Raw genomic sequence first — 24,923 nt, forward strand, 5'->3', positions numbered from 1 at the left:
TTCGTACGTACTCCTTGACTGAATAATTTGGGGTTTTTTTTATTATTATGAATGTCTTCAAAGCAAACTGTTTTTTTTACCTCCCTTTCCTAGTTAAAATTGTTTTATTAATATAAAAAAATCGCAACTGAAAAATAATGTGGTATTTAAAACAGTATGTATTTAATTAAAGGTTTTTGTAAAAAATAAGGTTTAATTTTTTTCATATATTTATATTTAAATCACTTGTCAAGGTTTGACAGACAAGGGTAACTCTATTATCTGTATCATCCAAAGAAACGGATGTCCCTATAGATAATGTATATTTGACATCCACGTCCGTGGGTAAGTAAGGGCACATTCCATTAAGTATCCATATACACGGATGCCATATCGTTACAAAATTCTGTATTTGAGAATCATAGCGTTGGGTAAGTGAAGTCATATTTAATAAATCCCCACTAAACACGGATTCCCTGTAAAACGTTATCATGCATGTCTCATTAAAGGTTATGCATTAATAAACGAGGACATCGACTTATATACAGATGTTGATTGACAGTATACAGCCAGCTGGAGAAACAATAAAACCACATTTATTTAACAATGTGAATCGTATTATAACCCTATACATCATTTACTACCATCATGTCATTTAACGTACACGTTCAGTTGTCAAATAATGCAAACTGACTCTGGTGCACAGCGAACACATTTTTAAAAATGAAAATAAATAACTATAGTAAGTCTGCGGAAATGCACATTGTATGACTCCTGTTTCGTTCACATTAGGGCTGATTTTACATTACCAACAATATATGTCTATGACTTACGATCGGTCATGAGGGAGGGGTCTCGGTCGTGTGGTACCATCACTGACATTAATGTAAGGCGAATATAGTGTTAACTATACACGTTAAGTGGCAGTGAAAGGCTAAAGAGTAAATGTATATTGATAAAGGATGTTTTTCGCCTTGTTTTCATGTAATGATGAATGAAAGTTTGTTTACTTTCTGATGTTGGAACATGTAGTTATCCCCCTTTTCCATAATGGTATTTATTGTTCTAGATATCATCGCTTTTGTTTGGTCTTATACAGTGTGTGTATACCACGTGATAAATTACGTCATATATGCTACGTCGGAAAGCAACAATTTGCTTAAAATGAAGACTTAAAGCAAAGATAACTTTTCTTTTACTACACCATTAAAAATAAAACAAAGGGCAGTCTATGCCGCTTAAAGAGCCCCGCCTTCGTTACATTCGAGTTTGATGAGGTGATTAGTTTAATTAAACACTTCCGCAAACCTGTCTCCAAAATAATGTTTTGACAGCGCTCCGTCATACGGCCGTATTGTGAAAAGATTTGTCGAAGTGTTTTAAGAAACTAAACTTTCGATCCGAATCTGGTAAAAGACCGAAGGCGGGGCTAACCGGCGTAGACTGCGCTATCATTCATTAAAATGTTGAAGCAATAGTCAAGATATCTTTTATTAAAGTCTTCATTGGAAGAAAATGTTGCCTTGCGACGTAGCTTTTATGACGCAATTTATCACGTGGTATACACACACTGTTATAGTTATATGCGTACGTAGAGTTTGGTTAACCAAACTTTTTGAAAATTATATAGTTTTCTTTAATAAATTGCGTTTACTTTAACTTTGAACACAGGCAAATTCAACAAAAGCCATTTTGTAACTTTATTGTCACATCAAATGGATCCCAAAACATCGGTTTCAAATCGGAATACATTGCACAGTGATCGCGATCATGTTTTCATGAGTGATAATATTATAAGGCACTATTAAAATAGGTTCCGATCTTTGACCAAAAGTTGACAAAATTACTGTTTTTTTCATTTAAATTATAATATTTATGTGAAAAACTACAAAAACATACTTAATTACATTTAAGAAATACTTTTAATCATCCTTTTTCACCCATTCTTTATATAGAACGACCCGACCGCAACCGGAAATAGTTTTTGATATGACGTCATAACAACGCAGGAAAAAACTCCATAGTTGATTTTTAACGTAAATTTTCTGCTGCTGAGTTTGTTTCGTAGTTTTTCATATAAATATTGAAACGCAAGTGACAACAATATTATAAATCATAAATAAACACTTTTCAGCATGTTGATTTAACTTTTTTCTTGGCCTGCTGACAAACAGGCATCTGAATCATTGTTTGTCACTAAAATATTGTTTAAAACCATTTTGGGTACATACAATGAGTTAAACAACACATCTGAAGATATTTAGTGTACATCAATAGTGCTTAAATTCACCGATGTAACCTCCGACCCTCCGATCCGGAATTCAATATGCCTCTTGGCCTTTGTCAACTATGTTTGATCCATCAAAAGAATTTGAATTCATCGGTGTAACCTCGGACCCTGCGATCCGGAATTCAATATGCCTCTTGGCCTTTGTCAACGATGTTTGATCCATCTAAAGAATTTGAATTCATCGGTGTAACCTCGGACCCTGCGATCCGGAATTCAATATGCCTCTTGGCCGTTGTCAACGATGTTTGATCCATCAAAAGAATTTGAATTCATCGGTGTAACCTCGGACCCTCCGATCCGGAATTCAATATGCCTCTTGGCCTTTGTCAACGATGTTTGATCCATCTAAAGAATTTGAATTCATCGGTGTAACCTCGGACCCTGCGATCCGGAATTCAATATGCCTCTTGGCCGTTGTCAACGATGTTTGATCCATCTAAAGAATTTGAATTCATCGGTGTAACCTCGGACCCTGCGATCCGGAATTCAATATGCCTCTTGGCCTTTGTCAACGATGTTTGATCCATCTAAAGAATTTGAATTCATTGGTGTAACCTCGGACCCTGTGATCCGGAATTCAATATGCCTCTTGGCCGTTGTCAACGATGTTTGATCCATCTAAAGAATTTGAATTCATCGGTGTAACTTCGGACCCTGCGATCCGGAATTCAATATTCCTCTTGGCCGTTGTCAACGATGTTTGATCCATCAAAAGAATTTGAATTCATCGGTGTAACCTCGGACCCTCCGATCCGAAATTCAATATGCCTCTTGGCCGTTGTCAACTATGTTTGATCCATCTAAAGAATTTGAATTCATCGGTGTAACCTCGGACCCTGCGATCCGGAATTCAATATGCCTCTTGGCCGTTGTCAACGATGTTTGATCCATCTAAAGAATTTGAATTCATCGGTGTAACCTCGGACCCTCCGATCCGGAATTCAATATGCCTCTTGGCCTTTGTCAACTATGTTTGATCCATCAAAAGAATTTGAATTCATCGGTGTAACCTCGGACCCTCCGATCCGGAATTCAATATGCCTCTTGGCCGTTGTCAACGATGTTTGATCCATCAAAAGAATTTGAATTCATCGGTGTAACCTCGGACCCTCCGATCCGGAATTCAATATGCCTCTTGGCCTTTGTCAACTATGTTTGATCCATCAAAAGAATTTGAATTCATCGGTGTAACCTCGGACCCTCCGATCCGGAATTCAATATGCCTCTTGGCCTTTGTCAACGATGTTTGATCCATCTAAAGAATTTGAATTCATCGGTGTAACCTCGGACCCTGTGATCCGGGGTACTGTACAACTCTTGGTCATAGTCACCTATGTTATGTTCATCAATAGTGCCTGAATTCACCAATGTAATTTCGGAACCTTCGACCTAGAATTGACCGTTAATGTGTGGTTAAGTGTATCGGTACAATTTTTTAATAGTGTACGCCTCATGCCATTATGAGCGATGTTTGGTTTATCAATAGCGCATGGATTCACCGATGTACATAACGGAATACTATTCGGAAATTGGCCATTTTCACAGTTGTAAGGTCCGCGTATTGATACCTGGCAGCATGCAGGTTACCGTAGTAGCGAAGACAACAACATGATGCCAACTGTCCAGCCTCGCTAAAATAAAATTCAGACATCCCACGACATGAAGATACATAGAGAAAGAGAGAAAGTTGATAGTTATGAATACTTTTCAAGGCGCACAATAACTCATTTGACTAGAATGAGCAAAACAAAAAAGGATCGGATTTATGTACAGATAAAAAAATACAAGCATATACTGTTTGTATTTCAATTAATAGCTACGTGGCCATACATTCCAAAATTGAAAGCGACAAAATATCTCTAATATTTTTATCGGTACGGATCGTGGCACCTCGGCATTTTTTCTTCGAAACAATCTCCGATTATATATGTAGGATTAACAATATCAGATTTATTTTGCATTTAAGTAACCTGCAATTAGATTGAGTAATATTTTTTAAAGAATTAAATTACATAATACACCAGACACTGCGCTGCTTTGTAAATTTTCAAGCAAAGAATTAGCCTGTCTGACACTTAACATATAGAACATGCGAACACCATTTTGTTGCCGCCATTTAATTTTACGAACAACTGTAACTTATGAACTGGCATATATACTAGTGCCTCGTCATGGCAGAGATGTCGCAGTTGATGTTATCGGAATCATGAACGTCTGGTAAAGCCAGACCATATCGTAATAAAAAAAATATGAACTGATCCAAATAAGTTTTTAGAAAAATAAAATGATAATATAGTTATAATTGTTTAAGTGCATTAAAGTTTTGTTGCAAAAAAGCGTAAATACATGTACTAAATTAAATATTCTTTAAGCTAAGTAAAGGGAAGTTATATTTCTTAGATAAGTATATTGTAGTGTGGGTCCATTATCTAATTAGCGTTCATATTTATTATTCCGCCAATGGTATCAACGGACGGATTATATCCACATCATATTACAACGCTATACTTGCATGCCCCGCTCGCAGACTTAAATGTATAAAAAAATATCCTTAATAAACATTTATATGTAAATGTGGAAGGTATTACATGTGATTTGCAGCAAATCTGGGGCGCTAGATTTTTGAAAAATGTTTTGGTTCTTCGGATAAATGTATATGCATCAAAAGTTAAAACTCAACAAACTTCTTGCTCTTCAGTTTAATTTGGTAAAGAGGGGTAAATTAAAAATGATACGCTTTTTTTCAGACAATTTTCTTTTTTTCGGTCTTTTTAAGTTAAATAATTTGATTGTTTTTCATAATTTATGTCCACAAATAGAGCTTCAGTGACGTATGAATTAAGCATAGATTGCTAGATTATCTTGCCTGGGTGGCCGTAACATTATAACAACGCGAATATAACTGTTTTCTTTTTTATTATGTCCCTTGGATATTGTAGATTTTAAAAATCAGAGTCACAGAAACAACAGTTATAAACCACTGGAATATATACTTTATTTATAAGTGACCAATATAGGTGAAGTTATTATATAAGTCCACTTACATATATTTATCAGTATGCACGCGTTATTGATCACGTGACAAGCGCGATACCTATTATCAATAATATCCAGACTAACGCCGCCTATTGATCAATTTTAGAGGTCCATCAAAGGCCTTTATGTGTTCCCGTTCTATGATTACGAATATTTTATGAAAAGTAAATACAAAACCTCTGCTTACTAAATCACACTTTAGTTTCAACCAATGACAGGTATGCAACCATTAAAGGCCTAGTTTAAACCTTCTATAAGTGACCCCCCCCCCCTCTCCCTTAATCGTGTATGGAGTACACAACCTATGTGTATTGATCTTTATCTAAATGCATGGTGCCTTCTTATCAGATCTCTAATCTGTGCAGTTTTGGATGTTTTATTATAGAAATGGACCCTAAATGGTCTTAAGCCAATAAACCAATATTCAGGAAATTGGCCCATACTGTGACACCAGTGCAATAAGCAGAAGATGCACAGCAGGGGAGTATCATGCCAAACATTCCTTAAACTAGGCCATTAAAAGGACTTTATTTGGTCCCATTTAATGCCTACGAAATCATCCTTCAGTTTCAACCAATGTAATGACAAGTATGCAACCATTAAGTACTAGGTTTAATTCTGGACCAATAAAAAACTCACAGGTTTAATCAATAAGAATTTTAACTTTCGCGGATGTCGAAGGTTTGCCTTCTGTCATTTATCCGATACACACTCCCTGTGTCAGAGTTTTCGTTGGCAATGTGTCAGCAAGTAAATATACATTTATTCTAAGTCAGTTATGTAACCTGAAGTCACATCTTAATTATTAAGAAGAGCTCGTCTTCGCCCAAGCTGCACTTTCACAGATTGAACGTTTTGACAACTTTCTTTTTTTGTCTTGGAACGAGCCAATTTTTGCGAAAATCCATGGAAACCAGTGATATAAGACTGCTGACATAAATTAGATCGCAGAATTTTATATTGAAGTTCAAAAAATCATATTTTATGCATTTTTCTTAAACATTAATTTTTAACGGAAATATGCAAATCTGCGCATCTTTAATCAGTAAACATTTATCATTAGTTTGCAGATATTCACGCAAAAAAATCCTCTTTCCGAGACAAAAAATTTATTCCCTTTATAACTTTTATTCTTCCCTCAATTAATGTTTATAAGTTACTTGTAATATCAGGCAAATTTGATCACTTAAAATAATTAAATTAAAAATAAATTGGCAAGAATGGAATACAAAAATGAAATAAGTAGCGAAATGTGTTCTGTACGCGTAACAACGATGTTCGTCATTCTTCCAGCACCGTTTAAAGTTACGAAACCAGGTAGATTAATTTTGTTTATCCTTTAATTGGATTACCAATCACCACGCTGAGCTTCGTACGTACTCCTTGACTGAATAATTTGTTTTTTTTTTATTATTATGAATGCCTTCAAAGCAAACTGTTTTTTATCTCCCTTTCCTAGTTAAAATTGTTTTATTAATATAAAAAAATCGCAACTGAAAAATAATGTGGTATTTAAAACAGTATGTATTTAATTAAAGGTTTTTGTAAAAAATAAGGTTTAATTTTTTTCATATATTTATATTTAAATCACTTGTCAAGGTTTGACAGACAAGGGTAACTCTATTATCTGTATTATCCAAAGAAACGGATGTCCCTATAGATAATGTATATTTGACATCCACGTCCGTGGGTAAGTAAGGGCACATTCCATTAAGTATCCATATACACGGATGCCATATCGTTACAAAATTCTGTATTTGAGAATCATAGCGTTGGGTAAGTGAAGTCATATTTAATAAATCCCCACTAAACACGGATTCCCTGTAAAACGTTATCATGCATGTCTCATTAAAGGTTATGCATTAATAAACGAGGACATCGACTTATATACAGATGTTGATTGACAGTATACAGCCAGCTGGAGAAACAATAAAACCACACTTATTTAACAATGTGAATCGTATTATAACCCTATACATCATTTACTACCATCATGTCATTTAACGTACACGTACAGTTGTCAAATAATGCAAACTGACTCTGGTGCACAGCGAACACATTTTTAAAAATGAAAATAAATAACTATAGTAAGTCTGCGGAAATGCACATTGTATGACTCCTGTTTCGTTCACATTAGGGCTGATTTTACATTACCAACATTATATGTCTATGACTTACGATCGGTCATGAGAGAGGGGTCTCGGTCGTGTGGTACCATCACTGACATTTATGTAAGGCGAATATAGTGTTAACTATACACGTTAAGTGGCAGTGAAAGGCTAAAGAGTAAATGTAAATTGATAAAGGATGTTTTTCGCCTTGTTTTCATGTAATGATGAATGAAAGTTTGTTTACTTTCTGATGTTGGAACATGTAGTTATCCCCCTTTTCCATAATGGTATTTATTGTTCTAGATATCATCGCTTTTGTTTGGTCTTATACAGTGTGTGTATACCACGTGATAAATTACGTCATATATGCTACGTCGGAAAGCAACAATTTGCTTAAAATGAAGACTTAAAGCAAAGATAACTTTTCTTTTACTACACCATTAAAAATAAAACAAAGGGCAGTCTATGCCGCTTAAAGAGCACCGCCTTCGTTACATTCGAGTTTGATGAGGTGATTAGTTTAATTAAACACTTCCGCAAACCTGTCTCCAAAATAATGTTTTGACAGCGCTCCGTCATACGGCCGTATTGTGAAAAGATTTGTCGAAGTGTTTTAAGAAACTAAACTTTCGATCCGAATCTGGTAAAAGACCGAAGGCGGGGCTAACCGGCGTAGACTGAGCTATCATTCATTAAAACGTTGAAGCAATAGTCAAGATATCTTTTATTAAAGTCTTCATTGGAAGAAAATGTTGCCTTGCGACGTAGCTTTTATGACGCAATTTATCACGTGGTATACACACACTGTTATAGTTATATGCGTACGTAGAGTTTGGTTAACCAAACTTTTTGAAAATTATATAGTTTTCTTTAATAAATTGCGTTTACTTTAACTTTGAACACAGGCAAATTCAACAAAAGCCATTTTGTAACTTTATTGTCACATCAAATGGATCCCAAAACATCGGTTTCAAATCGGAATACATTGCACAGTGATCGCGATCATGTTTTCATGAGTGATAATATTATAAGGCACTATTAAAATAGGTTCCGATCTTTGACCAAAAGTTGACAAAATTACTGTTTTTTTTATTTAAATTATAATATTTATGTGAAAAACTACAAAAACATACTTAATTACATTTAAGGAATACTTTTAATCATCCTTTTTCACCCATTCTTTATATAGAACGACCCGACCGCAACCGGAAATAGTTTTTGATATGACGTCATAACAACGCAGGAAAAAACTCCATAGTTGATTTTTAACGTAAATTTTCTGCTACTGAGTTTGTTTCGTAGTTTTTCATATAAATATTGAAACGCAAGTGACAACAATATTATAAATCATAAATAAACACTTTTCAGCATGTTGATTTAACTTTTTTCTTGGCCTGCTGACAAACAGGCATCTGAATCATTGTTTGTCACTAAAATATTGTTTAAAACCATTTTGGGTACATACAATGAGTTAAACAACACATCTGAAGATATTTAGTGTCTTTGATATACAAAAAAGAAACAAGTTATGTAACTCAAACTTACCCGATTTCACGGTAGAGTCCAGTTTTATGTAAATTTCTCAACCAACATATAAACAATCCATTTTTAAACAAGGGACATGGAAAGAAGAGTCAATTACCTTTAAAATGATGTGCGATATGTTGGTATAACTATATTGTCTTTAGACACACAAGCATAATTCAATGTCAAATTCTCATGTTTTTCTTTAGTCGGAAAGAGTACAGCAAATTAAAATCTTCAATTTTCCCCGTGTAAACAGTACTGAACACAGACCTATTAAAGTTATTTTATGCTTCAGTGTACAGTGCCTAAAGGTCGTTCATTTAAGGAGTGTGTGTTTGTTTATTTGAGTTTATCAAGGTCTGCCCGCGCCCATCGGCTGCATTTTGGCTTGACCCCGCCGTGACGCCATCTCGACTTAAATTGTGTTTTAAATGCCGTAAGTGACATGAGATAGAAGTGACAGCAATTCCCAGTCAAATCCAGACATTGGAAGACTTAAAGAAACAGAATGAGATACAAGATATCCGGGAGCGATACCCTAGCTCTGAGTACACCACTTTTCCAAGCACTATCCTTTAAATGCCGAACACCAGGCCAACTTTTAACGAGTGGAAGTTGAGGTGTAAATATATAATGATGTGCAGACCGGCTCTGTCGGCACATTTGATGCCTAAATTCTGTTCTTATAATATTTAACTAGTGCATGGTAGTCCATTTAAGTGGACTTACAAAATTGAACTACCTGGTTTCGTAGCATAATACGGTTTAGGTAGAATGAGGAACGTCGTTGGTACCGCGTAGTTAGAAAATGTAGTATATATTTTGAAACTGTATAACATTTATTTCTAAACAATTTTATAGCTTTATAATCTGCAATGATTTATTTTGGTTATAAAAAAAAATAATTAAATGATTTATTTAAAATAAAAATAAAATTTATTAAAGGGAGTTAATAAGTGTCCACCTCTTCCCAAGACGTTGTGGGCTCGATTGACACAAAGATACGTTCTCATGGCTTTTCAAAAAGGACAAAGTATACGTATCTGTCCAAGAAACGGACTCGAGAATGATTGTGTAACCTTGCGGATTGGATGATTTTAGATGGGGCATACGCCGGGTGCGCCCCCCTCTAAAATCATCCAAGTTTACTGTTTTCATCAATATGAGAGAAACAAAGGTAATAAAATAAGCAAATAATGCACCATTTCCAAATTTAAATTGTTAAATTTTTCATGAGGGAGTAACCCCAAATTGGTTCAAACAGTTCATGTCATATACTTTCGGTTCTTAGGGAGGAGCACATGTCAAAAGTTGCGCCCCTAAGTTACGCCCCCTCTAACGTCAATTCCTAGAACCACCCCTGACTTGTATATATGCAAATAATATGAGTCAAAGTAAAAATTGGCAAAACCGACAGTCTCCTATGCTTTTCCATTAGAATAGACGCGTACGTAGCAGTGATGTTTTTTTTTTTGTAATAATATCCATCGACTACTGCTCTCCATGGATGGAAGGTTTATTTATGATAATTTAACACAATTTACACTTAAAAGATTAACCCAGCAAGAACAGAAAAAAAATGTCTTTAAAAATATAAGATATCTGTGGTATTTTAGCAAGGATAGAAATAACTAGCGGTCGCTCACGTAAGTGAACAAACTGATTTGTTTTGAATTCCTGTTGCATCGATACGCAAACACTGCAATTGCGAACATAAGTCGCAAATATGTTAAAAGGTCGTAGCTCTCGGGTGCTTTGCGAATAATTTTTCGCTATACATGCAAGTCCTTCGCAAAAAGCTCTAAGTAACCATACCCAGTGGCACTTATGCACAAGTCAATTGTAACCACGCCCCCCCCCCCCACCCCAGGTCCGCGGAATAGCCGGGACTTTGACTTTCGATCCAGGCAACCCCGGGTAAAATCCTCGCCCTGCGGGGACGAACTGATGGTTAAACCCCAGCCAAATGCCCCCGCACCCCAGAGACTCTATATAAGGCACAATCTCCGCTGAATTTGACGCTATTACAAAACCACAGCGGCCACCCGGCCCTGTGGGGCCACCTGGAAAGTAAAAACACGGCCCTTTTCCCCGGCTATCCCCAGTAAACCCCCGGACCTGGGGGGCCGTGGTTACAATTGACTGGTGCATTACGTCCTCTTGCATAAAAGGCAAACCCTTTTAAATCCAAGTACCACTTAGTATTATAAAGGGCGTAAGGATGTATGATTATGTCTCAATTAATGTTTGGCAAACGCCGCCTATAGATAAAATGAGACTGTCCATAGATGGTCACCTAGAAGTCTTTCAAAGTTTCAAAATATGTTTTACTCGTCGACGAATTCATTGTTTACAAATGCAAAACAAAGTAAGATATTTGGAGTGACCGCGAATGCCTCTTAACTAGGCAGCGCGCATGCGCGACCTTTTAAACAACTAAAGTTATAATTATGTACTAAAGAGTGTATGCCCGAACCGATAATGATGGTAATTTGGCGGTCGTTTTAGTCAGCATCTGTTTAAATGATTAAATGTAAATCTTTACGGTGATTCCATTGTCAGCGACATTCATTTTAACACTTTTACACATATATCATAACTTATTGCGCATTTGATCGAATAGGGGGATTATCGGTCACTCGAAATAAGTTATTATTCATATTTGCATTTTTTAAATATATGATGAATTATTTCTAAACACGCTTGACAGACGGTAAATTTAGTCCACTAATGAACCTTCAAAATTGAATTTATCAGGCGGCAGTTTACCGTTTACTGATAATAAAAGTAGTAACGCGTTGTACAGTACCAAAAGTAATATAATATTATTTTATAACATACATTTTAAAAAAAAATTATTTATTTATTTAAACATTTTTATAAAAACTATTGCTTTTGTTCACTATTTTAACTGATATTATTTTTATTTTAATAATTTTTTTAAAGGGAGGTTATAAAACTTAAGCTCAATAATGTATGCCAGTCAGTCATTATTTACCATTTATAATTTAGGCGAAAAGAAATACACTCGAACCCCGTTGGATCGAACTCTAATAATGCACCAGTCAATTGTAACCACTCCCCCAGATCCGGGGAATAGCGGGGACTTTGACTTTCGGTCCAGCCAAGCCCGGGCATAATCTCCGCCATGCACGGACGAACTTCTGGTAAAATCCCCGCCAAATGTCCTCGCACCCAAGGGAAAGTAGGTAAGGCCCATTCCCCGCTATTGTTTGCGCCAAGATAAAACCACCGCATTCACCCGGCACTGCGGGGCCACTTGGAAGCCCATTTCCCCGGACCTGGGGGGGGGGGGCGTGGTAACAATTGACCGGTGCATAGGTTATTATTAAAATAGTAAAGACTTTAATTGTCATCTAGGCCATCATTCGGAGCTACTCGGCCATTTTATCGAAAACAACCTCTGATGTATGCAGGTACATCAGTAGGAGTAGTTCGTAAAATTTTGAATTATATCATAATTTAAATGTAGTGTTTTAGAGTTTTATTTATTGATCTAAGTTTAAATTGATTGCCATTGAATTGTATTATTGCAAACATAATTAAGAATCCCAAGACTAATGTCACAAAGTTTAGCTGCTAAATAAAATTACTACGCGATCTACTTGCAGTGGACAGCTAGCCCATCAAAGGACCTTCAAAATTGAAAATTATCAAGGCGGCGTTAACCGGGGTATTGATAATAGGAGTCAACTACATACTTCTAAAATAATATTCATCAATATAAACACGTTTTAATGAAAAGTATCGCTTTTGTTCACTATTTTAACTAATAGTGTTGCTATTTTAAGAAAACATTTTTAAAGGGAGGTTATAAAAATAAGCTCAAAACTATGTGCATGCCTTTCATTTATAAATATTTTAGGCGTAAATAAATAAATTGTTTGTTTCCACTTAACCGATCGACCGACCCTATCCCCCCCCCCCCCGACATATTACACTTTTTTGCAATACTGCAGTAGCAAATTTTTTTTTTATTGTGAACATGTTAAAATTTGAATAACAGTTCTAAACAGATAGGCGATATTATGTTAGGACACTTTTCTGGTGATATGACATATCTCGTCGAGTTCGCTTTGTGAAAAGGTACCCGTCGAGACTGCAGGCATCCTCGGCACCCCAAGCGTATCAACCTATATGATTCCCTGGGCAAATTGGCTTGGGAAACTTCGTAAATCTTTAATATTCGTAAGCGTTTTTGACCAATAAAATATCCGATAACGAAAAAAAAACTCCGCTGTGAAGAGCTATCGGTATATTTAACAATATCCTGCCTAAAACGATTTATAAGCCATGATCTCATTGGATTATATCATGAGTACGAGATTTATACAGCTGATTTGTCCAGGGTATCATATAGGGTATGATAAGCTGAGGTTCCGAGGATGGGTGATATTATGATAGGACACTTTTCTGGTGATATGACGAGTTCGGTTTGTAAATAGGTACCCGTCGAAACCGCAGGTTGAGATGGATAGAAGTTGACTGACCGAAAGAGTAAAGGCAACATCATTCGTAACTTCTCCGCCATTTTTATCGAAAAACAACCTTGGATGTATGCCGGTACATCAGTAGAAGTAGTTCGTAAAATTTGGAATGCATTAATTAAATGTAGTGTTTAAGCTTGTGTTTGTTGTTCTAAGTTTTAATTGATTGTCAGTGAAGTGTTTTATTGCAAACTTATTTAAGATTCCCGCGAGTTAAGTCATTAAGTTTAACTGCCAAATTAAATACTACGCGATCTACTTGCAGCGGACTTAAACATACTAATTTCTGAGTATGCTCAAGCAATACAAGTTCGTTTGAAAAAAGCATGTGATTTCAATTTTGCAAAGTGGAGATAAAAAAATATCAAATATGCGCATACTTATTTATGAAGTTTCATTCTAAATGAAGCCAAATGTTTGAAAATGTGCACAGCATCTGTGAATAAGATGATTGTTTACCTATATGTGCATAGAAAAATCTTGGAGCCACTCTCAGTGTAAGTACATGACATTGTGATAAACCATCGCCATTGATAAAACAATATTGCATGCTCAATTTTGATTTCCTCTCTTATATAATGCACCAGTCAATTGTTACCACGGCCCCTCGGGTATATACCAAGAACTTCAGCGAACACATATATTACCTTTTTGGACGTGTTGTAAACATCAAAAAAATAAATATCAACATTACAGTTATGGAAGCCAGAACTAGTGTCCTCGCAATGCCGGGTGATTGCGGTGGTTTTGTCTTCCCTCAAAATATATCAGGAAATTGCTCTTACCTTAGATCCCCGGGGTGTGGGGTTATTCACGGGATTTTACCACCAGTTCGTTCTCCCAGGGCAGGGATTTTACCGGGGATTGGCTGGATGGAAATCCGGGGGGGGGGGGGGGGCGTGGTTACAATTGACTGGTGTATACTTTACAATATCTTTTTCTGATGACGCTTTGTGCTCACTTTTTGTTTTCTAGCCAAGAATGAAAATCAAAAATCAGTCAGAGATACAGTATGGTGATGCACTGTTGTTGATAGATCATTATATAAATTTGTGAAATATTTGAGGGAAAGGTATTTGGTTAAATAATTTACAAGTGTAACTTTTGAGTTTTATTTAACAATGCAGTGCCGAATATTGTGGAGAATTGAATTTGTATTAATTAATCAATTGACTTGTGGCGTTTAGGGAACAAAATCGAAATATTCAATAAAGATCCCATATCACCAATGTTGTGGAATAGTAAAGTAATGAAGATTTAATCTCACAGCAGTCTTTCTCAAATGCTGTCAAGGCTTTTTTATGCTTAAGAATATCTAACCTCGCGATGTCAGACCAGAACTCATCTTGGCATGAGATTGGATCACTATGTATCATTATGCACCAGTTAATTGTAACCACGGCTCCCACATCCGGGCGTATACCGGGGATAGCCGGCGAAATGGGCCATGTGTTTACCTTTCAGGTGGCCCCGCAGTGCCAGGTCTTCCCGGAAAATACAGTGTGGATGGGGCTTAACCTAATGTCCCTTGGGTGCGGGGCATTTGGTGGGGACTTTACCATCATATTATCTCCGCAGGTCGGGGATTTTTGCTTGGGTTGGCTGGACCGAAAGTAAAAGTCCCCGCTATTCCGGGACCGGGGGGCGGGGGGCATGGTTACAATTGACTGATGCATTAGCTTGTGTATTCAGATAAAGTTAAGAATATATATTTATTTATATAAGTTATACTTTGTAATCTAAATCAAAGATTTGAAAAAGGTATCCTTTATCAATAAATGCAAGTATACATAAATGACTGTGCAAATCTTTATGTATTATCCAAACATGAGTACCTTGCAGGGTGAATTTATTTGTAAAAATTATACTAAGTGAGCTTTCATGATTACCTTTCCAATCGCATACACAATGCAGTTTGAAACCGGAATAATTAAAACAAATCTTGGTTGTAGACCATTCCTATTAAATATTTAATAAGTCACAGACATTATAAGGTACAGTTTAAGGGGGCTGTGCTCAGTTAATGTTGAAAAAGCAAATATTTAAAGACAATTGTAGAAAATTGACATAAACTTGGTATCGATGTGTACAATTAATGCATTGAAACTTACTAACTGATGATCCCCATAGTTTACAAATGATTTATTAATAGTAGTTATTTCGTGTGTTTTTTCCATTAAAAAAGATTAATAGGTATTGTCGTTTCAAGACAAAAAATTAAAAAAAAGTTGTCAAAATGAGAGTGCAGCTTTAAACTCATAATAAAATGTCAATGCACTTCATTTGACATAATTTTAAACATATGAAAAAAATGTTAATTTTAAAAAGCACAATATATCCTTTATGTGACCTTACATTATAATGAATTTATTGTTTATCAGGAAAATGTTGAAATCTCATGTTTAGGCCTATAGTGATCAAACTTGATTGCTATGTTATTGGCACTTATTGCAATATTTCTGTAAAACATTAATTATTATGTTGACTTAAGTTTGTAGATAAGAACTAATGGTATAGGTGATGTGAGTATGGTCTCATAAGTCTTTAAAATCCCTTTTGGTATTTTGAGTTTTTTTGCTCAAGTCTTGTTCAGTTCAGCTTTTGAAAATGTTCAAAGTAACTGCAAAACAAGTCCAGCTGTCTAGAAAGACTATGTCAATCCCTGACCAGATATAAATTCTTGTCTTTTCAAAATACCAACTTGGCAATGGTTTTATCATAACATAGGATGTTGGTTTGAACATGTTAGTGTTTTTGTATGTGGAATGAAATATCATAAGTGGCACTAAATTGAACATAATTTATAGTTCTCATTGATATTACACATAGCCCCAAGTACATGTTGATCTAAGATTTAAGGCTTGGATGGAGTCAGGGCAAGAAAAATGCATGTTAATACATTGTAATTTCCAACACAAGAACTGTTTGTTTATTCAAGTAAATAAAGCAATCCCAACACCAAGGAACTGCAGTATTGCATAACCAGCTTAATTGACATTATGAGTTGGAGTTCAAATTGCTGTAATTAAAGGCACATCTAGTTTTCAGAATTATTCAAACTCTGATTTAGCAACCTTAATTTTGTTATATGAACTACTTTTGCGAAATGAAAGCGTTTTTAGATTTACAAGGACGGGTAAAAAGTATTTGCCAAATGTACTGCAACACCTGATACTTTCTGCCTAGGAATCCAACAAAATCTTGGCACTCCAAATGTTACAGTACTATTCAATTTGGAGTGCCTGAAAAGAAAGCTTCCTGATTCTACATTCAACATCTTCTTTCTGTATGACATATTGGACCAGGAGAATCATGAACCTACAACCTTTTGCATCTATTGAGAGAGAGGGAGCTATCAGGACAGTGACAGAGGACAATATAAGAATGGCCAACTGCTGCATTTATTAAGTTATCTAATGCATACAAATTAAGACGGAGAAAATAATTATATTTTTTTCCAAACTACTTCCTTAAGCATCTTGTACATGTATGTAGTTGTCTTTTACAATGATTGCTCAAAGTTACAATGGCCCTGTGGGTTAAAGATGCTCTGTCCACGGGGTAACAGGTTTTGTACATAATAGGGTGATAAGTACTGCGTTTTGATCCAGGAGGTTGTATTCGACTCAAGTAGATTTTTGCAGATTCGGACACCACAAGGCACAAGCCGAGTAAAATCAAAATCTACAAAAAAAATACCAGAATCAAATATTCCGCCATATCCGGATCAAAACGCAGTACTACTAACCCTTTTATTATATACATTACTGATTAGATGACTTAGAAGCCACATCTTTGCATAATAAATTTCATTTTAAGGATGCACTCATTGGTTTAATGACGTCAATTTAATATTGCGCAACATACTTGTTATGACGTGACGTCACAAGAGTGGTATATGGCCGCATTGCACTGGAGCAGAATATGGGTTAAAGTATTTTGTGATATGTACTGCATGTGGATGGATGATGGGTATAAAATAAAGAATAAAATTATGTTTGGTATTCCATTCTCACTAGCAATGTGATGAACTGCTGACACCATGTTATGAAATTTGATGGTCAAATTATTTAAAAGACATTTCAATATTTCATACTTTAAAAACGATATTCATCTCATCTTAGTCTACTCAACTTGCTTTGCTATGTATACAATTCTGCAGCAGTTATATGATTAGCATTAGACAGAAAGCAGTGCCTAATATTTATCAACAGCACTAAGTTATCACCAATTGGTCTGACAGGCAAACTGTCAATGCCAATTAAGAACCTGTTGATTGCTTATTAAGAATTTCCTGTCAGCCTTTTGTTAGTTGCTTTGCAGGTGTCACCGAGTTTGTTTAATGCCAATTAGTGCTTTAGTGTACCAATTTATCAGAGTCAATTAGTGCTTTTGTAAGTTTGTTTTCTTTTTCCTTTCTCCTAAAATTGTTAAAACTGAAGAGTTAAAGTAGAAGTTAATAAATAAGGAAATAATAGTTTTTCCGACGATTAATAGTGTAAATGTATAGTATAATACGTATATATTTGTTAACTATTACAATAATACTTGGGACACCACTTTGTATTATTTATTTATTATAAACTGTACTAAACCTATTGATACATTTTACTTAAGACTTAATTCTTTTGGCATACAACTATTTGACAAATTGTTCAGCTTTTAATTGTTATATCTAAAATAAATAATCTTAATTCAGATAACAATTTGTTATTTTTGGTTGTTAGTGAAAGTAGTGTCACTTTTATTGACTTAGCTATTTCTGGAGACCAGGAACATTGCAACTAGTGACGATCCACTCACATTTAACACAACCACAAAACACACAGATATGAGAAAGAAACCCAGAGCGTAAACATCAATTATCTATATATCATTTATAAATATTTTAGGCGTAAATAAATAAATTGTTTGTTTCCACTTAACCGATCGACCGACCCTATCCCCCCCCCCCGACATATTACACTTTTTTGCAATACTGCAGTAGCAAATTTTTTTTTTATTGTGAACATGTTAAAATTTGAATAACAGTTCTAAACAGATAGGCGATATTATGTTAGGACACTTTTCTGGTGATATGACATATCTCGTCGAGTTCGCTTTGTGAAAAGGTACCCGTCGAGACTGCAGGCATCCTCGGCACCCCAAGCGTATCAACCTATATGATTCCCTGGGCAAATTGGCTTGGGAAACTTCGTAAATCTTTAATATTCGTAAGCGTTTTTGACCAATAAAATATCCGATAACGAAAAAAAAACTCCGCTGTGAAGAGCTATCGGTATATTTAACAATATCCTGCCTAAAACGATTTATAAGCCATGATCTCATTGGATTATATCATGAGTACGAGATTTATACAGCTGATTTGTCCAGGGTATCATATAGGGTATGATAAGCTGAGGTTCCGAGGATGGGTGATATTATGATAGGACACTTTTCTGGTGATATGACGAGTTCGGTTTGTAAATAGGTACCCGTCGAAACCGCAGGTTGAGATGGATAGAAGTTGACTGACCGAAAGAGTAAAGGCAACATCATTCGTAACTTCTCCGCCATTTTTATCGAAAAACAACCTTGGATGTATGCCGGTACATCAGTAGAAGTAGTTCGTAAAATTTGGAATGCATTAATTAAATGTAGTGTTTAAGCTTGTGTTTGTTGTTCTAAGTTTTAATTGATTGTCAGTGAAGTGTTTTATTGCAAACTTATTTAAGATTCCCGCGAGTTAAGTCATTAAGTTTAACTGCCAAATTAAATACTACGCGATCTACTTGCAGCGGACTTAAACATACTAATTTCTGAGTATGCTCAAGCAATACAAGTTCGTTTGAAAAAAGCATGTGATTTCAATTTTGCAAAGTGGAGATAAAAAAATATCAAATATGCGCATACTTATTTATGAAGTTTCATTCTAAATGAAGCCAAATGTTTGAAAATGTGCACAGCATCTGTGAATAAGATGATTGTTTACCTATATGTGCATAGAAAAATCTTGGAGCCACTCTCAGTGTAAGTACATGACATTGTGATAAACCATCGCCATTGATAAAACAATATTGCATGCTCAATTTTGATTTCCTCTCTTATATAATGCACCAGTCAATTGTTACCACGGCCCCTCGGGTATATACCAAGAACTTCAGCGAACACATATATTACCTTTTTGGACGTGTTGTAAACATCAAAAAAATAAATATCAACATTACAGTTATGGAAGCCAGAACTAGTGTCCTCGCAATGCCGGGTGATTGCGGTGGTTTTGTCTTCCCTCAAAATATATCAGGAAATTGCTCTTACCTTAGATCCCCGGGGTGTGGGGTTATTCACGGGATTTTACCACCAGTTCGTTCTCCCAGGGCAGGGATTTTACCGGGGATTGGCTGGATGGAAATCCGGGGGGGGGGGGGGGCGTGGTTACAATTGACTGGTGTATACTTTACAATATCTTTTTCTGATGACGCTTTGTGCTCACTTTTTGTTTTCTAGCCAAGAATGAAAATCAAAAATCAGTCAGAGATACAGTATGGTGATGCACTGTTGTTGATAGATCATTATATAAATTTGTGAAATATTTGAGGGAAAGGTATTTGGTTAAATAATTTACAAGTGTAACTTTTGAGTTTTATTTAACAATGCAGTGCCGAATATTGTGGAGAATTGAATTTGTATTAATTAATCAATTGACTTGTGGCGTTTAGGGAACAAAATCGAAATATTCAATAAAGATCCCATATCACCAATGTTGTGGAATAGTAAAGTAATGAAGATTTAATCTCACAGCAGTCTTTCTCAAATGCTGTCAAGGCTTTTTTATGCTTAAGAATATCTAACCTCGCGATGTCAGACCAGAACTCATCTTGGCATGAGATTGGATCACTATGTATCATTATGCACCAGTTAATTGTAACCACGGCTCCCACATCCGGGCGTATACCGGGGATAGCCGGCGAAATGGGCCATGTCATTGTGTTTACCTTTCAGGTGGCCCCGCAGTGCCAGGTCTTCCCGGAAAATACAGTGTGGATGGGGCTTAACCTAATGTCCCTTGGGTGCGGGGCATTTGGTGGGGACTTTACCATCATATTATCTCCGCAGGTCGGGGATTTTTGCTTGGGTTGGCTGGACCGAAAGTAAAAGTCCCCGCTATTCCGGGACCGGGGGGCGGGGGGCATGGTTACAATTGACTGATGCATTAGCTTGTGTATTCAGATAAAGTTAAGAATATATATTTATTTATATAAGTTATACTTTGTAATCTAAATCAAAGATTTGAAAAAGGTATCCTTTATCAATAAATGCAAGTATACATAAATGACTGTGCAAATCTTTATGTATTATCCAAACATGAGTACCTTGCAGGGTGAATTTATTTGTAAAAATTATACTAAGTGAGCTTTCATGATTACCTTTCCAATCGCATACACAATGCAGTTTGAAACCGGAATAATTAAAACAAATCTTGGTTGTAGACCATTACTATTAAATATTTAATAAGTCACAGACATTATAAGGTACAGTTTAAGGGGGCTGTGCTCAGTTAATGTTGAAAAAGCAAATATTTAAAGACAATTGTAGAAAATTGACATAAACTTGGTATCGATGTGTACAATTAATGCATTGAAACTTACTAACTGATGATCCCCATAGTTTACAAATGATTTATTAATAGTAGTTATTTCGTGTGTTTTTTCCATTAAAAAAGATTAATAGGTATTGTCGTTTCAAGACAAAAATTTAAAAAAAAATGTCAAAATGAGAGTGCAGCTTTAAACTCATAATAAAATGTCAATGCACTTCATTTGACATAATTTTAAACATATGAAAAAAATGTTAATTTTAAAAAGCACAATATATCCTTTATGTGACCTTACATTATAATGAATTTATTGTTTATCAGGAAAATGTTGAAATCTCATGTTTAGGCCTATAGTGATCAAACTTGATTGCTATGTTATTGGCACTTATTGCAATATTTCTGTAAAACATTAATTATTATGTTGACTTAAGTTTGTAGATAAGAACTAATGGTATAGGTGATGTGAGTATGGTCTCATAAGTCTTTAAAATCCCTTTTGGTATTTTGAGTTTTTTTGCTCAAGTCTTGTTCAGTTCAGCTTTTGAAAATGTTCAAAGTAACTGCAAAACAAGTCCAGCTGTCTAGAAAGACTATGTCAATCCCTGACCAGATATAAATTCTTGTCTTTTCAAAATACCAACTTGGCAATGGTTTTATCATAACATAGGATGTTGGTTTGAACATGTTAGTGTTTTTGTATGTGGAATGAAATATCATAAGTGGCACTAAATTGAACATAATTTATAGTTCTCATTGATATTACACATAGCCCCAAGTACATGTTGATCTAAGATTTAAGGCTTGGATGGAGTCAGGGCAAGAAAAATGCATGTTAATACATTGTAATTTCCAACACAAGAACTGTTTGTTTATTCAAGTAAATAAAGCAATCCCAACACCAAGGAACTGCAGTATTGCATAACCAGCTTAATTGACATTATGAGTTGGAGTTCAAATTGCTGTAATTAAAGGCACATCTAGTTTTCAGAATTATTCAAACTCTGATTTAGCAACCTTAATTTTGTTATATGAACTACTTTTGCGAAATGAAAGCGTTTTTAGATTTACAAGGACGGGTAAAAAGTATTTGCCAAATGTACTGCAACACCTGATACTTTCTGCCTAGGAATCCAACAAAATCTTGGCACTCCAAATGTTACAGTACTATTCAATTTGGAGTGCCTGAAAAGAAAGCTTCCTGATTCTACATTCAACATCTTCTTTCTGTATGACATATTGGACCAGGAGAATCATGAACCTACAACCTTTTGCATCTATTGAGAGAGAGGGAGCTATCAGGACAGTGACAGAGGACAATATAAGAATGGCCAACTGCTGCATTTATTAAGTTATCTAATGCATACAAATTAAGACGGAGAAAATAATTATATTTTTTTCCAAACTACTTCCTTAAGCATCTTGTACATGTATGTAGTTGTCTTTTACAATGATTGCTCAAAGTTACAATGGCCCTGTGGGTTAAAGATGCTCTGTCCACGGGGTAACAGGTTTTGTACATAATAGGGTGATAAGTACTGCGTTTTGATCCAGGAGGTTGTATTCGACTCAAGTAGATTTTTGCAGATTCGGACACCACAAGGCACAAGCCGAGTAAAATCAAAATCTACAAAAAAAATACCAGAATCAAATATTCCGCCATATCCGGATCAAAACGCAGTACTACTAACCCTTTTATTATATACATTACTGATTAGATGACTTAGAAGCCACATCTTTGCATAATAAATTTCATTTTAAGGATGCACTCATTGGTTTAATGACGTCAATTTAATATTGCGCAACATACTTGTTATGACGTGACGTCACAAGAGTGGTATATGGCCGCATTGCACTGGAGCAGAATATGGGTTAAAGTATTTTGTGATATGTACTGCATGTGGATGGATGATGGGTATAAAATAAAGAATAAAATTATGTTTGGTATTCCATTCTCACTAGCAATGTGATGAACTGCTGACACCATGTTATGAAATTTGATGGTCAAATTATTTAAAAGACATTTCAATATTTCATACTTTAAAAACGATATTCATCTCATCTTAGTCTACTCAACTTGCTTTGCTATGTACACAATTCTGCAGCAGTTATATGAATAGCATTAGACAGAAAGCAGTGCCTAATATTTATCAACAGCACTAAGTTATCACCAATTGGTCTGACAGGCAAACTGTCAATGCCAATTAAGAACCTGTTGATTGCTTATTAAGAATTTCCTGTCAGCCTTTTGTTAGTTGCTTTGCAGGTGTCACCGAGTTTGTTTAATGCCAATTAGTGCTTTAGTGTACCAATTTATCAGAGTCAATTAGTGCTTTTGTAAGTTTGTTTTCTTTTTCCTTTCTCCTAAAATTGTTAAAACTGAAGAGTTAAAGTAGAAGTTAATAAATAAGGAAATAATAGTTTTTCCGACGATTAATAGTGTAAATGTATAGTATAATACGTATATATTTGTTAACTATTACAATAATACTTGGGACACCACTTTGTATTATTTATTTATTATAAACTGTACTAAACCTATTGATACATTTTACTTAAGACTTAATTCTTTTGGCATACAACTATTTGACAAATTGTTCAGCTTTTAATTGTTATATCTAAAATAAATAATCTTAATTCAGATAACAATTTGTTATTTTTGGTTGTTAGTGAAAGTAGTGTCACTTTTATTGACTTAGCTATTTCTGGAGACCAGGAACATTGCAACTAGTGACGATCCACTCACATTTAACACAACCACAAAACACACAGATATGAGAAAGAAACCCAGAGCGTAAACATCAATTATCTAACAAAGTCTAAGGCTGAATGATTCCAAGAATAATATATATCTAGAGTTATATCTAATCACTTAAATTTGAATAGCTCCCGGGAACTTTGTTATCTTATACGGATTACGGAGTATTAGATTCTATATATTTATTTACTAATTCACATAACTTTACCAATAATAGACAATATTATTAATCCTTTAATCCAAACTAAGGTACGTTTAAGCTAAATGAAATATGTCCGGTTAAATTCAAACACACAAACACACGAAGCAATTTGAACACGACACGGGAAGATCTCATGGCTTTTCAAAAAGGACAAAGTATAAGTATCTGTCCAAGAAACGGACTCGAGAATGATTGTGTAACCTTGCGGATTGGATGATTTTAGAGGGGGCATACGCCGGGTGCGCCCCCCTCTAAAATCATCCAAGTTTACTGTTTTCATCAATATGAGAGAAACAAAGGTAATAAAATAAGCAAATAATCCACCATTTCCAAATTCAAATTGTTAAATTTTTCATGAGGGAGTAACCACAAATTGGTTCAAACAGTTCATGTCATATACTTTCGGTTCTTAGGGAGGAGCACATGTCAAAAGTTTCGCCCCTAAGTTACGCCCCCTCTAACGTCAATTCCTAGAACCACCCCTGACTTGTATATATGCAAATAATATGAGTCAAAGTAAAAATTGGCAAAACCGACAGTCTCCTATGCTTTTCCATTAGAATAGACGCGTACGTAGCAGTGATGTTTTTTTTTTGTAATAATCTCCATCGACTACTGCTCTCCATGGATGGAAGGTTTATTTATGATAATTTAACACAATTTACACTTAAAAGATTAACCCAGCAAGAACAGAAAAAAATGTCTTTAAAAATATAAGATATCTGTGGTATTTTAGCAAGGATAGAAATAACTAGCGGTCGCTCACGTTAGCTAAAGTGAACAAACTGATTTGTTTTGAATTCCTGTTGCATCGATACGCAAACACTGCAATTGCGAACATAAGTCGCAAACATGTTAAAAGGTCGTAGCTCTCGGGTGCTTTGCGAATAATTTTTCGCTATACAACCAAGTCCTTCGCAAAAAGCTCTAAGTAACCAT

The sequence above is a fragment of the Mya arenaria genome, chromosome 16, assembly GCF_026914265.1.
Source record: "Mya arenaria isolate MELC-2E11 chromosome 16, ASM2691426v1".
Taxonomy (NCBI): domain Eukaryota; kingdom Metazoa; phylum Mollusca; class Bivalvia; order Myida; family Myidae; genus Mya; species Mya arenaria.